The following is a 14729-nucleotide window of genomic DNA, read 5'->3' on the forward strand; positions in this document are numbered from 1 at the left end:
TTGACCGGGAAGTCCTGCTAAACATCTTAAATGAATTTGGAGTTGATTTGAAACTGCTGGCATTAATTAGAGCCAGCCTGACCGGTACAAAATCCAAGGTGAAGTTCCACGGATGTCTCTCGCATTCCTTTGACATCAAAACAGGAGTCCGACAAGGTGATGGGCTATCCCCGATACTCTTCAACTGTGTTCTTGAAAAGATCATCAGAACCTGGCGGGTGAGATTACAGGAAACCAACTACAGTCCATTGAGAATAGGAACCAAATCCAAGGGGATCGCAACAGACTGCTTAGCATTTGCCGATGATATTGCTGTTATCTCAAACGACATAGAAACCGCTAGAGCTCAAGTTGAAATTTTAAAGGAAATTGCCGAACAAACTGGTTTGCAGATATCGTTTGAGAAAACAGAAGTAATGACTAACATCAAAGAGGCTCCACCAAAACTCCATACAAAATACGGGGCCATCACCCGAGTAGACAAATTCAAATACCTGGGTGAGATCATTATGAAAAATGGACTGGACAAAGAAGCACTTCAGGAGCGAGTACGCAAACTGGAAATAGCCTACCAAACATCCCGCACAATCTACAACAAAAATGCCTTTCCCAAAACACCAAGATACGTCACTATGAAACAGTTCTGAAGCCAGTAGTTCTATATGCAACCGAAACCCTGTCTCTAAATGCCAACAAAGGACTCCTTGAAGAACTGGAGAAAAGAGAACGCAAAATTGTGAGAGGAATCTTGGGATTGAAGTACAAAAATGGAATCCATCTAAAGAGATCCAAGGAGGAAGTCTACAGCAAGATAGAGAAAATTACCGACACAATCAGAAAAAGACGGGCACGATTTTACGGTCATCTGAAAAGAGTGGACGGAAGAAAGTTAACTAAAGAAATCTTTCACTTTTTTTATTCAAACCCCAAAACCACAATTTCCTGGTTTAGAAATACCAAAGAAGACCTGCAAATGCTACATATCTCAGCTGAAGACGCCCTTAACAGAGATCTCTTCCGCAAGAAAATATTGACGAACGGGCTAAACCGAGACGAGCAACCGAAGAGAAGACACGGTGCCCCTTGGACAGAGGAGTGTAAGCAACTTGGTTCTAGGGGCTGACAAAGAGCAGCCATTCGGGTCTGCTCGGGAGAGCAGTCAGCCCAGTCACTCGGGTCAGCTCGCCCGGCTATGTTTGTTCTCATTCGGTTCGCTTTTTCAGCTGCTAGCGGCTCCCTCCCGAAACATTCTCTCGACCGCGACAATAAAGGAAGTATTCTTGTTTTCATACCCAACATGCTTACATAATAATACAAGAGCATAATAAAATACAGTATATTATAATAAAGCAGGCACTTTATATGAAACAATAAAATATTTCTGCCGGTAGAGACTTCAGTCTTTTTACATATAAAGTAGGCATCGGTTAAAATTAAATGGCGTGTAGCTTTTAGTGCCGGGAGTGTCCGAGGACAAGTTCGGCTCGCCAGATGCAGGTCTTTCGATTTGACGCCCGTGTTGTGATGATGATGAAATGATGATAAAGACGACACATGCACTCAGTCCCCGTGCCAGCGAAATTAACCAATTATGGTTAAAATTTCCGACCCTGCCGGGAATCGAACCCGAGACTCCTGTGACTAAAGGCCAGCACGCTAACCATTTAGCCATGGAGCCGGACAACTTATCGGTACGGTACGTAGATAAATATGTTATATTAAAGCATGCACTTTATACAGTGTAAAACTTACCAAACCTAATATTTTCATCTCCAGCAGAGATTTCAGGCTCTTTCACAGTTACATGATGGAACAGTATAACTGTTTATACACATGGTTTTCAACACTCGTGTTTTTCACAAAATGTCATATTTTTAAATAGGTCTATCGGTAAATGATACTATACAGAATTTACACATATTCACTGGTGCTAGAGTTACACACGCTTTACGATTACTATAATGGTGAATGTTAACTTAAGCCAATCAACTGTATGTACACATAGTTTACACAAATTTACAAGTCCTTAGCGCAACAGCAAATTCGCAGCAATTAATTCTTGCTCATCATCGGTTGGCCTCGACAAGGACATGGATGTCTTAACATGTGGCTTCTTAGTGCAAAACAATCTTTTTTGAAGCTCGAACTTTGTTTTTAAGTTTTTAGGTGGATTAGGTGTCTCAAAAATTGTAGTTTTTCGAGCCTGAATAGTTGGAATAATGGATTTAAGATGTTCTTCAACTATTTCAGCGTCTTCTGTCGATTCTATTGCTGCAAGAATTTTTTCAAACTTTCCCCTAAGCACTGACCTGTATTGTTCAATGTTCTCGTTTGTTTTTCTTTTCAGTGGATTCCTTAATTGATTTAGGATAGTTTCTTTTTCTTCGCATGTTGGGTCTTCTTGAATTAGAAGAAAATTTTCTGTGCCATTTTCTGTAATTATCTGTATATCTATTTGAACTCATCCCTATTAAATGAATATGTTTGCACATATTGAATTTGATAGAGGAATCGTGGCAGGTGCAAGTGTAAGCATGAATGCAGATTTTGCATTCTGTGCACCGTAACTCGCAATTGCAGTCTTTTTCATCCGTTTTTCTAACATCATAGAATTCATTCCTCTTCTCTGAAGGAACTCTCCACACGTCTCCTTCATTAGTGATTCCGTCTGATGTCAGAGACAATGATTTCGCGTGTCTCTGTCTAATGAATGACAGCTTGTTTGTCAGTTTTCCTTTACTTAGGAAAATCAGGCGATCGTACAATTTGTCTCGGACGAACCGCATCAGAGTATGAATGGCTATGTCTAATCTGCTGGGTTTTTTGCCTCCCATATATATATGCTTTATGACCCCATGCATCCGATCAAGAAGCATGTTCGTGTTTAAACCAGCATGCAGGCGATAGCAATAGGCCCAACTAGCAGTACAGTGTTTGCTATTGGCTTCAAAATACACTCCGAATTCCCGTGTGTCAGGGTCACTTTTTAGGTCATGGACTTCTTGATCCAACATTCTTGAAAAAGCAGTTTCGTCCCTTTCTTTCAACAAGACTCTTAACTGTTTATATACTTCCGCTTGTTTTTCGCGACCTTTGATTTTACAGAGGTTTTTCCTCCCTGCCCGATCGACATGCCATATGCAAAACAGCCGGAATTTAGCTGGCATCATTATTCTTAACCAGGCATTGTAAAATGTGTCTGCCATGTCCGACATGAATACCTTGGGTTGCAGTGCTACTGACAGAGCGTCCCTAATTTGGGACAAGAATACTTCCATAACTGTTGTATCAGACCTATTTGTAAACATGAACGCACATGGAAAACCTTGGTATTTATCGTCAACAGTTAGGAGGGTCGTCAGCTCAAAACCATACTTATTTAGACCATGTGTACTATCGAGACAAATGTAATTAGTTCCGTATCGTTCGAGTGTTTCGTTTTGCGCCTCATTCATGATAACGAGGACGAAATCTTCTTCATTCAGTTGCGGACATGTCACCGAAGATATACCTTGAGCTTTATAAAAACTCACTAAATCGCCACGATCTTGCATTACACGAACCCATGATTCGACACTGGTATAGTCATTATTGTGCCGTACAGCTTCAGATTTTAAATTGTACGTGTGTTCTATATTCAGAAGATCCTTCCTTGTAGGAAGATGTAGACGCTCTATGTCTGATTCGCCGAGAGAAAATCTTACGTCATCCAAGATGCAATCGAAAGGAATTTTCATGGCGATTTTTCTAGCAATGTCATCTCTTTCAGATTGCGTTAGTCTCAGACGACCTAATTCTTCACGGTGACCAACATGTGAAGAACAGAAGTTTACAGTGACTTCTCCAGATGAATGGAAAGTAACGTCAATCTTGGCTGGGCAGTGTCCACTTATTTTCTTCGAACCAAGTACCTTTTGGTGTCGCATGTGTTCTCCTCTTGGCTTAAATTCCCCATCCCTGTGGCATCTGAAGGTCATTTTAGTGGCATCGTCCACTTTTCGTACATATTTCGAACGCCATGTAACGAATTCACAAACCTGGTTCTTTTCTATTGTGCGCTTCCAGTTATAGAATTCCTCACCACTCGAAAATTCTGAAGTTTAATTTTTGATTGGAATTCCATGCTCATTTTCAAAATGTTTAACCTTATCAGATTTTGTTGCTCGTTTCTCTAAACAAAGCGGGCACTTCACCTCCGAATACACTTCACTGGAAGGTCTTGTAGTGGGCCTGTGTTTCGCACTTTTATGACGCATTAAATTGAACTTCGTGTTAGTGCTGAAAGTGCACAAATCACATACAAATTGTGAATAAGTATTTGAATGTTTAACTTTTACATGATTATTTAAATTTTTCCTATAATTAAATGACGTGTTGCATACACTGCAGGTAAACTTATCCCTTGTGGAAGTTACTAGCTGAAATATAGATATGAAAGGTTAGGCCACTTTAACTGCTATCTCTTTGCAATATAATACAATCAATAACAGTACTGAAAACATCACAGAATTAGAGATGCATAACAAATATTGCAAAAAGAATCCGACAATTGTCACGCTTTAAAACTGAGACGTCCAGCACATATCACCAAAAGAAATATCTATCACGCTTCTCATGAGGAAGATGACTGACTGGGGACAGTGAGTGTCCGTACATGTGAGTCCGGACGAACACAAAAGAACAGGCAAAATGCTTGTTAATTAATGAGCCACTTTAAGTACTATCTCTTTGCAGTAGAGCTTAAACGCATATTATTCAACAACAGTACTGAAAACATACGAGAGACGCATGCCAACTATTCAAAAAGGAATCCAACAATTACCACGTTTTAAAACTGAGACATCACAAATCACCAAAGAATTAACTCTTACGCTTCTGATGAGGGAGATGCGAAGCATGTGTCCGGGCCACCGCCGTCTCGATCATCCTAATCCTCTTATAGGAGGATCGAGACGGCGGTGGTCCGGGCATACACGGAAGGACCCGAGCTGACCCGAGTGACTGGGCTGACTGCTCTCCCGAGCAGACCCGAGTGGCTGCTCTTTGTCAGCCCGTAGAACCAAGTGTGTAAGCAGGCTCTAAAGAAGGCCAAGTTCAGTGTCGAATGCAACAAGACTTAACGTGGTCCTTGATGGCCCCAGCGAATTATATATATAATAATAATAATAGTAATAATAATAATAAAGTTATAAAGTTAAATCTATTTTTGCACCACACAGAGTCGTAGGAGCTTCTATGGGCGCACCGGACCTCTGTATCATGCCCAAGGTGATCAGTATGCACATCCGTGAGTTCCAAAACACTTTCCACGGTGGTTCTCCGTAAACTAATCGCGGGAGAAGAAGATTATTAAAATTATATGAAATGATACCTGAAGTAGGATGGAGGAGGGGTCCTTCCTTTATGCTTGCCAAAGACCCACCAATGTGGCCCTGGTAGTATTCTTAGTTTTTTTTTTCTACTTATACAGAAGAATTAAAACAGAGACTGTGCATTTGAGGAATGCGACCATTTTGTATGTTGCTATTGCTCGGCTTAGGCCAGCTGTGATTAAGACAAGTTTTCTATTGCCTCCGATAGAGCTCGCATCATGTGTGCGCACAAGGGTGCCACCTTCGGTGAAGATAAGAAAACCGCGCAGTTTGAAATCGTCATACCGTGCGTCGGAAGCAATGCGGTAGTGTCACTGTAACTTTACTTTTAGCCGTTTTTATACATTTTAGCAGGACTCCAGGGGATTTTAGAGTTCTATTGGCCACTTCGTGACCTAATCTGGGGGATTAAATGCCCTAGATGAAAGGTCCTGTCCAGGCCATATCCTAATTTATGCGGACCAATTGTCTTGTCTAGGCCATATTCTAACCTACTCCTCGTCTTAACTTCTCTGACGTTGGCAACCATTGTTAAGGCGACACTCCGGAGATGAAAATGGACATTTTGTTCATTTTGGTTAAACATTTTTAAAGACTGAAATTGAAGGGATTGAGTTTCTTTTTTCTTGTCAAGAAGTTATCCCACTGCATTTAAACAATTTATCACTGTAATAATGCTTTGACCGAGCTCGATAGCTTCAGTCGCTTAAGTGCGGCCAGTATCCAGTAATCGGGAGATAGTGGGTTCGAGCCCCACTGTCGGCAGCCCTGAAGATGGTTTTCCGTGGTTTCCCATTTTCACACCAGGCAAATGCTGGGGCTGTACCTTAATTAAGGCCACGGCCGCTTCCTTCCACTTCCTAGGATTTTCCTGTCCCATCGTCGCCATAAGACATATCTGTGTCGGTGTGACGTAAAGCAAAATAAAAAATAAAAAAATGCTTTGAATGCCAATTGCAATTTTGCATTTAAATCCCATTAATATTTTCTCTCGTTTTTTTGTTGATGCACGTACACTCAGTAAGCGAGTGAAACTATACAACTTCGGCAACGGTTAAATGCCAGTTAAATTTTGCTGATTCAGTTTACGTTGTATGTATGTGTGTATGTTGGGTAATCAGCCCGAAGGCTGGTTTGATCCTCTGCAGCTTCGCCAACAGCTGTCATAAATAGCCTAGGCGTCACTGAAGAGGCAGGTTTTTCAAATTAAAAACAAATAGTCTCAGTGTATTTTGGTGAAAACCATGACTGCACGAAGTGTCACTGGATGAAACTGAAAGTACATTGTTTAAAATCTGCTATAAGTTATGATGGTGCCGTCATTGCCATGAATATCAGTTGGGAAATATCTGCGAGTTTGTGGTTTGAACTATTCTTGAAAGGCCTTTCTGAAGTAGACCTTCCCGCGTAAAATGCAGCTTTATAAAATGGTAACGTTGACTTTAGAGAGTGTAGTGGAGCGACGATGCTTAGATTTAAAAATCACTTTTGCTGCTGGGGTAACGAATATGTTCACCGCACGACACTGCTCAGCATAAAACTCTAATTGGTAAGTTTCTCCAAAATGCCACTGGGGCGTTGGCCGCCTATGACACGGACAAGAAGCTGTTTATCGTAAAGATCATGTTCACAGTTTCAAACGTATTGTTTTGCCGCCCCAAGTGTTGCTAATGGCTACATAATAAGATAATAAGATGCTTGTTTGTTATTGAGAATTGATAGTTTCGAGTTAATTCGTTTTCTATTGTGTAGTATAGCGATATTTTTTTCAATTTGTGTTGACAAATATCTGTGGTGTAGTGGTTAGTGTGATTAGCTGCCACCCCCGGAGGCCCGAGTTTCGATTCCTTACTCTGCAACGAAATTTGAAAAGTGGTACGAGGGCTGGAACGGGCACCACTCAGCCTCGGGAGGACAACTAAGTAGACGGAGGTTCGATTCCCACCTCAGCCATTCTGGGAGTGGTTTTCTGTGGTTTCACACTTCTCCTCTGGGCAAATGCCGGGATGCTACCTAATTTAAGGCCACGACCACTTCCTTCCCACTTCCTTGTCTATCCCTTCCAATCTTCCCATCCCTCCGCAAGGCCCCTGTTCAGCATAGCAGGTGAGGCCGAGGTACTGGCCATCCTCCCCAGTTGTATCCCTGACCCAGAGTCTGAAGCTCCAGGACACTGCCCTTGAGGCGGTAGAGGTGGGATTCCTCGCTGAGTCCGAGGGAAAAACCGATCCCGGAGGGTAAACAGATAAAGAAGAAGAAGAAGAAATGTTGACAAATCTTCGCATGTGTGATATTGTGTGCATTTTTTGTACTTCCAACAGAAAAAATCAAAGGGATGCTATCATTTCACGAGTTTCCTGCAGACAAGGACAGATATGACTGGCTCAAAGGGGTTTCTCCCCATAACTTCGCCCTAAACAAGAATACTCTTTTAGGCGCTAATTCGTTTTTTTTTTAATGATGTAGTGTAGTGTAGTGTAGTGATTTGGTTTCCTTGATCTGTGTTTGAAAATAGTCGAACATATCATATTTCTGTGTGCCTTTTTGAATTCAAACAGGAAAAAGAGCAAAGGGACGCTATCATTTTACGAATTTCCTGTAGACCAGGACAACATTAGGGAGTGGTTCGAAGTGATTTCTCGCTATAACTTTGTCCCTAGCACTAATTCTCCTTCTTCTGTTGTCTGTAGCGTTCGTTTTCAATTGTCTCTTTCACTGTAGAACAGGACCTTTCAAACGCCTAAAATCTCACGCGTGTAATTCGAGGCGTAGAGACTCCGAGCACTGTGCATCGGTCCGACTCGGCTCAACTCGGCTTGACTCGGATGGTGTAGTGTGCTGAGAGTGACGAAGCGTTTGGTGATAGGCGGCTTGTTTATCAGTGAAATGGATAAGCGGAAGACAACAACATAATAATCGAGCAACCTGTTTCGAAGAAAGCAAAGACTTCCGAAAGTCCATTTCAATCGAACTGGGAACTTTCGTTGTTTTTTTTTTTTTTTTTTTTTGTCAGTCTTGACGATAAAGCCAAATTCTTAATCCGTGGGACAATAGTTATGTGATAAGTTAATCAAAAAGATCTATTTTCCAATACAAAGGCTTTGCTCAGATTCTACGAGAATTTATCGAGAATTTTCCTAAGCTGCATAGAGAAACAACTAAGATTATTTCTATGTTTGGTTCCACATGCATATGTGAAAGGTATTTTTCCTGTTTTGACTTGTACGAAAACTAGACTGCGTGAGAGTAGGCCTTTTTTCTTATTGTGATTTAATGAAGGATCTCAGAATTGCTGTCAGCCGGTCCCTTGTTCCAGGCATAACTGGTATCATTGCAAAGATGAAATGGCGTATGGCTTTTAATGCCGGGAGTGTCCGAAGACAATTGCAAAGATAAAGGAAAAGAAGGGCTAGAGAAGATAAATTGTCTGCTCAAACCAAATTGAAAGAAGAGCGTTTTAACGCCGGTAACCTTGTCTCATACAACAGTGTCACCGCTCACCGCACATAAACATTTCGCAGTGAGGGGAGAATCAGCGGGGAAGGTAGAGAAGGCGAAGGCAGGCCGAAGGGGTGAGACAAGTGTAGGGGAAGTGGAGTGGGGGTTTGCACTCTGGTCAACCTAGTAAAGTAGTCTCCTGTACCTTGCGCCGTGCCATGCACGGGCGCATGCACCCTGAGAGGCCCTGCTGTAGAACATCTAGCACAAACTGAAGATATGTCTGAAGCAGAAATCATATGCTATTACAAGCACAAGGATAATTAAAAGACCTAAGTTTGTATTACACTCTAATTCCCTACTACCTACTACTTTCATCGAAATTTTCTACTCATACTTTCGGACATGTATTACCCCTAAACTATATTTTATTGAATAATGCTTTGGGTGGAGTCATATTTGCCACAAAACAAGCACAAAACACAATTTTATCCAAGATAATCTGAACTTCAACATTCAAACACAGACAAGTAGCAACCTCGCGACGCGACGCTCGGCCGTAGAATTGTGCATTTTTTGGCGATTCATCAAGTACGAAATCTAAGCTTTAAAATTATGTATAAAATATAGCATACAGTGTAAGGTATTTAATTTCCATGTTATTGGATATGATGCCTACTCACTTACGCATATTAGGAATCGCAGACAAGGTTTGGGAAGTTGCAGAAGAACTCTTAAAACTTATTTTTAGTGGGACTTTTTATCCTGAAGGAAGTTTTCATTTTGTTAGGTTGCCTGGGAGGTATATTAGCTAACCTGCATATACTAATATATGAAGGATTGAGTATTTGTTGTCTGTGTGGTTCAGGTTTTAGTAGCTTCAGTATTTCTTTATTTCTGAGGATACTGGTCAAGAGTTTATTCATATTTAGTTTATTTTACAATAAACCGTGTTTTACTTGCAGCATAATGCCTAGAAATCAAAGGATATTATTAAAAACAAGGTGAATTAGAGGAAACTCTAACTCATGTAAAGTGAGGTTATGCGTGATGAGAATGAAAATGACCCGGTATGAAACTGTGGGAACTGTGATACCGGAAACGATGTGGAGAACTTAACTGATATTGACTCAAAGGAAAATAGTGCTATAGTGCTTCTAAAAGGAAAATCTTTCAACATCTTACGGAGGGCTACAAAACCCTGGAGGAGGAAGAAACTGCCAAACCTTCAGGTTCAAATGAAATTATAAACATAACAGAATTACAGTCAGCACTAACCAAGTTTGTTGTTTGTAGAAATTGTCACAACAATGTCACACTTGCCGTTACAAAGCATGTGGGACTTGCATGTGAACTCTCATTACACTGCGAACATTGCAGTGCAGAACTTTTCTTTTCGAATTCTGGTGTTGAAAAATTTAACAATGAAGGGAAAGAAATGTGTGCATGGTAAAGGTCAAAACCCCAAACAATCCTTGAATAATGTTATTTGGAATCGTCTGCCAAAAACAACGTTCGTGGGAATAAAACCATTGGTGCGTTGAAGCAGTAGCAGCTTTCAATGAGGGTTCAATTGCAGAATGTTATGTATTAAAAGGGTTAGGGTTTGCACCTGGATCTAATTGTAATCCTGCAATTAAAATTGTTGACAAAATCCGGATTGCAAAGGCTGAGCAAATGGCAGAGAAGTGGGAACTTCAACATTTAAACACAGACAAGTAGCAACCTGACGACGCGATGCTCGGCCGCCGTTACTTTAAGATACTCCAGATAAGCTCCCAGACTCACAGCAATGGCGATTTTGGACGTTTTTTAATCTTAACAAGCCGCTCTACCTTCTGGAATGAGTTTTTGATAATACTGAAGCCATTAGCTGTCCATAATACGTCGTGACATTTTGCGAAAGAAAGACATTGTTCGTACTTCTTCATACCAGTTTTCTCCAATGTTCTCTACTTGATTTTCTGTTGTAGTGTACTTTCGGGTCCGCCTCTGTGGTGTACTGGTTAGTGTGATTAGCTGCCATCCCCGGAGGCTCGGGTTCGATTCCTGGCTCTACCACAAAATTTGAAAAATTGTTCCAGGGGTGGAACGAGGTCCACTCAGCCTCGGGAGGTCAACTAAGTGGAGGTGAGTTCGATTCCCACCTGAGCCATTCTGGAAGTGGTTTTCCGTGGTTTCCCACTTCTCCTCCAGGACACGGCCGCTTCCTTCCCTGTTCCTTGCATATCCCTTCCACCCCCCACCAATACTCCTGTTCAGCATAGTGGGCGAGGTCCTGGTCATCCTCCCCAGTTGTATCCCGACCCAGAGTCTGAAGCTCCAGGAGACTGCCCATGAGGCGGTAGAGGTGGGATCCCTCGCTGAATCCGAGGGAAAAACCGACGGTAAACAGTTAAAAAAGAAGAAGAAGAATCCAGTTAGGAACAGAAATATCTCATATCTTACATTGTTGGTCCACGAAAAGTTACGGTGCCGACCGTCGTTAAATAAAAGATAATCCTATGGTAGACAAGTATGAGTTCCCCTCAGTGGCATTATCAGGTGCCATTCTACCTTCCCACTTGCTGCTCAGTTGATATTGCTTTGTTCAGATGGAGTGAGATTTGGTAAAGTCTACATTATGTAAGGTAAACAGACAACATTCACCCTCCAGGGTTGGTTTTTCCCTCGGACTCGGCGATGGATCTCACTACTCGTTCTTTGGATACACCTATGCAAATAAACCACGGAAAAACATTTCGAGGACTGAGGAGAGTATCGAACCCTCTCTAGTCAGGTGACCTCCCGAGGGTTATGTAGCGCATACCTATCTAAGAAATGTCACTGTAGCCTAATATTTGGAACATAATAATTCCTTTTACACAAATGAAGTGAAAAATCTGCAGTGAATTAAGAAATACCGACGTTACTAGAGAAATATCTGGAGAAATATATATACGTATTTACGGGCTGTAGACAGGTCTCCCTTATGTTGTATTCCGCTGCTCGTGCCGTCTTTTGTTTCTCTCTTGAGGTCCAGGGCTAGCACCGACGAATGGGAGTGATATGACTGTGAATTCTCATTATCTTTGTCCATATGACTAGCGCGGGCAGTTCAAACAGCAAAATAGCATGATCTCTGGAACAATAAATATATTACTTTTTTGTTGAAAGGAAAATAGCATGATCCCTGGACCAATAAATATATAATTTAATGAATGAGTTAGGGCACAAAACGAATGAGCAACATGAAGAAAACGACACGTTATTAATGCAAACAACTTCATTGAGCAAATACATCACACGCTAAAGTGTTAGACAAACACATAGGCTACGGAAGTGCTGCGACGTAGTAGAAAAAGAAAAAAAAAATAGTTGTAGGGTAGTAAAGTATGTATCCATATTATTCTCTGCAAGTAAAATATTTCGTACTATTTCTTAATTTACCACAGAGTTTCGACTTTATTTGGGTAAAAGCAATTATTATGTTCCATTTGGGACATATAGTACAGGGACATTCCGTAGATAGGTACGAGCTATGTAACCCCTCCTGAGGCTGAGTGGACCCCGTTCCAGCCCTCGTACAACATTTCAATTTTCATGGCAGAGCCGGGAATCGAACCCGGACCTCCAGCGGCGGCAGCTAATCACACGAACCACGATGCCACAGAGGCGGACTAAGAAATAAGCAAGAAATTCGATGCATATTACTCGTTAAACACCTACCGTATGCAAATAAATAGCGATTTCCTTACATTGATATCACCCATTACGATCTGATATATGTATATCGCTATCTTCATCATCCTCGCATATTCCCGAGCTTGATTTTAAAAATTAATATTTTTAAACAATTTGAAAATCACAAATTGGGAAGTGTAAACATAATTATCAGGAAAGTTAAGGCTTATGTCCACTCTTATTGCAGTATGCAAAAGGTGTCATAAGCGTGACGAGGTGGCCGAGTGGTTAAGGCGTTGGACTGCTAATCCAATGTGCTCTGCACGCGTGGGTTCGAATCCCATCCTCGTCGGAAATTTTTAAGTTCTGAATGTATCAGAAAAGTGCAGCGGAAGCGTGTGTCAAGATTAATTGAAACAAATTACGAAAGCTGAAGTTGAATCAGTACTTGAATATTCGAGCAGGGGCGTGGGAGCTTGCTAACGGTTAGTAAGTTGTTTGCAGTGGCTGCTCTCGCTGCTCGTTGGCAGTAATATCCAGGTTCTGTAATGATCTTCATCTGTCTCCTGCAGTGAAGGTTAGACGAGGTACCAACAATGGTTAATAATAAAAAATAAAAAAAGATACAGATTGGATCATGAGTATGATGGTTGTTATATCATCATTTATTTTAACACCACTTTGTTTGCTATTCATTTCATGCGATATCAGAGTTGGAATTTAATCCCCCAGGAGTTGTGTTAATCTGCCGGAAGCCAGCATACGAAGCTGTAACATTTAAACACGTGATATCAGCCACAATAGAATCCACGATCTTTGGCACATAATAATAATAATAATAATAATAATAATAATAATAATAGTTTTACGTCCACTCACGGGTTTTCGTAGATTCCGAATGCCAGAATATTGGCCCGCTGAATTTTATTTTCATGCCAGTATACCTACCTACGCCATGTTAGCTTATTGTTGCCATTCTGTTTCCAAGATACAAGCACTAGACCTGGCATACGACAACGTGTACAGTATCGCCTACAACAATCTGCAACAGCCCCTGTGGCCTAATGGATAAGGCATCGGTCTCCTAAACCGGGGATTGTGGGTTCGAGTCCCACCAGGGGTACTCAATTTTGCTTCCTCTATGGATATGCGGTAGAGTGTAGTCTTCCACTTCCCAACATAGCTGGTTCAAATCCGGAAGAGGCAATTCGATTTTTGAAGGCAGACAAAGTCCATTATATATATTACTTCATGCCTTACTATGTCGGTATGTACCTCATTCGGCGTTTATAAAAACATTGAATTAGGAATACTGTATGACTGATGTCCAGCTCTTCGGAGGTCCGGCCCTGCGGTGTAGGGGGCAACGCCCGGCGGCCCCGGGTTCGATTCCCCGCCGGGTCAGGGGGTTCTTAATTGTAAATGATTAATATCCCTGGCCTGGGGACTGGATGTTGTGTCGTCCTAAACGTTCCTTTCCTCACATTCAACACTAAACTTCCGCAATTCCAATTACACGCAGGTTCATATCGTATGGTGCAAGTAGTAGCAAAAGATCTCTAGTGGTCGACGCCACGAACAAATATCATTTAAAAAAAAACTCTTCGGATGAATGATCACCGTACTGGCATTCAGAGAACCACGGGTTTGAATCTCGATAGGATCAAGGCTCTTAAGTGCGTATGGTCAATTCTCCCGGTTCGGGGGTTCGTCTTAACAACACTTGCAAGGTCTGGGAAAACAAACCAGGTAAGTCAATTTTTATCGAGAAGGAGTTTGATGTGCCATTAGATTCTCCATTGGGACGGCTCTTTTAGAGGTATGAAACAGGAAAAAAAAAAAAGTTATGGGTTTACTTACCTTCACATTTTTAACGTGCAGTTGAAAAGTGGTACGAGGGCTGGAACGAGGTCCACTCAGCCTCGGAAGGTCAACTGAGTAGAGGGGTGTTCGATTCCCTCCTCAGCCATCCTGGAAGTGGTTTTTCCGTGGTTTCTCACTTCTCCTCCAGGCAAATGCCGGGATGGTACCTAACTTAAGGCCACGGCCCCTTCCCTCCCTCTCCCTTGTCTATCCCTTCCAAACTTCCATCCCACCACAATGCCCCTATTCAGCATAGCAGGTGAGGCCACCTGGGCGAGGTACTGGTCATCCTCTTCAGTTGTATCCCCCGACTCAGAGTCTGAAGCTGCAGGACACTACCCTTGAGGCGGTAGAGGTGGGATTCCTCGCTGAGTCCGAGGGAAAAACCGACCC

General features: G+C 41.8%; 2 non-coding genes across 2 annotated transcripts; both read left to right on the forward strand.

The window, feature by feature from the left end:
- The first annotated feature begins 12743 nt into the window (after window positions 1-12743).
- TRNAS-GCU (transfer RNA serine (anticodon GCU)) lies at window positions 12744-12825 on the forward strand. Its single transcript has one exon. It is a non-coding gene; the product is annotated as a tRNA-Ser (tRNA).
- A 698-nt stretch (window positions 12826-13523) lies between these two features.
- TRNAR-CCU (transfer RNA arginine (anticodon CCU)) lies at window positions 13524-13596 on the forward strand. Its single transcript has one exon. It is a non-coding gene; the product is annotated as a tRNA-Arg (tRNA).
- Window positions 13597-14729: the final 1133 nt, after the last annotated feature.

The sequence above is a fragment of the Anabrus simplex genome, chromosome 8 (genome assembly GCF_040414725.1).
Source record: "Anabrus simplex isolate iqAnaSimp1 chromosome 8, ASM4041472v1, whole genome shotgun sequence".
NCBI lineage: Eukaryota > Metazoa > Arthropoda > Insecta > Orthoptera > Tettigoniidae > Anabrus > Anabrus simplex.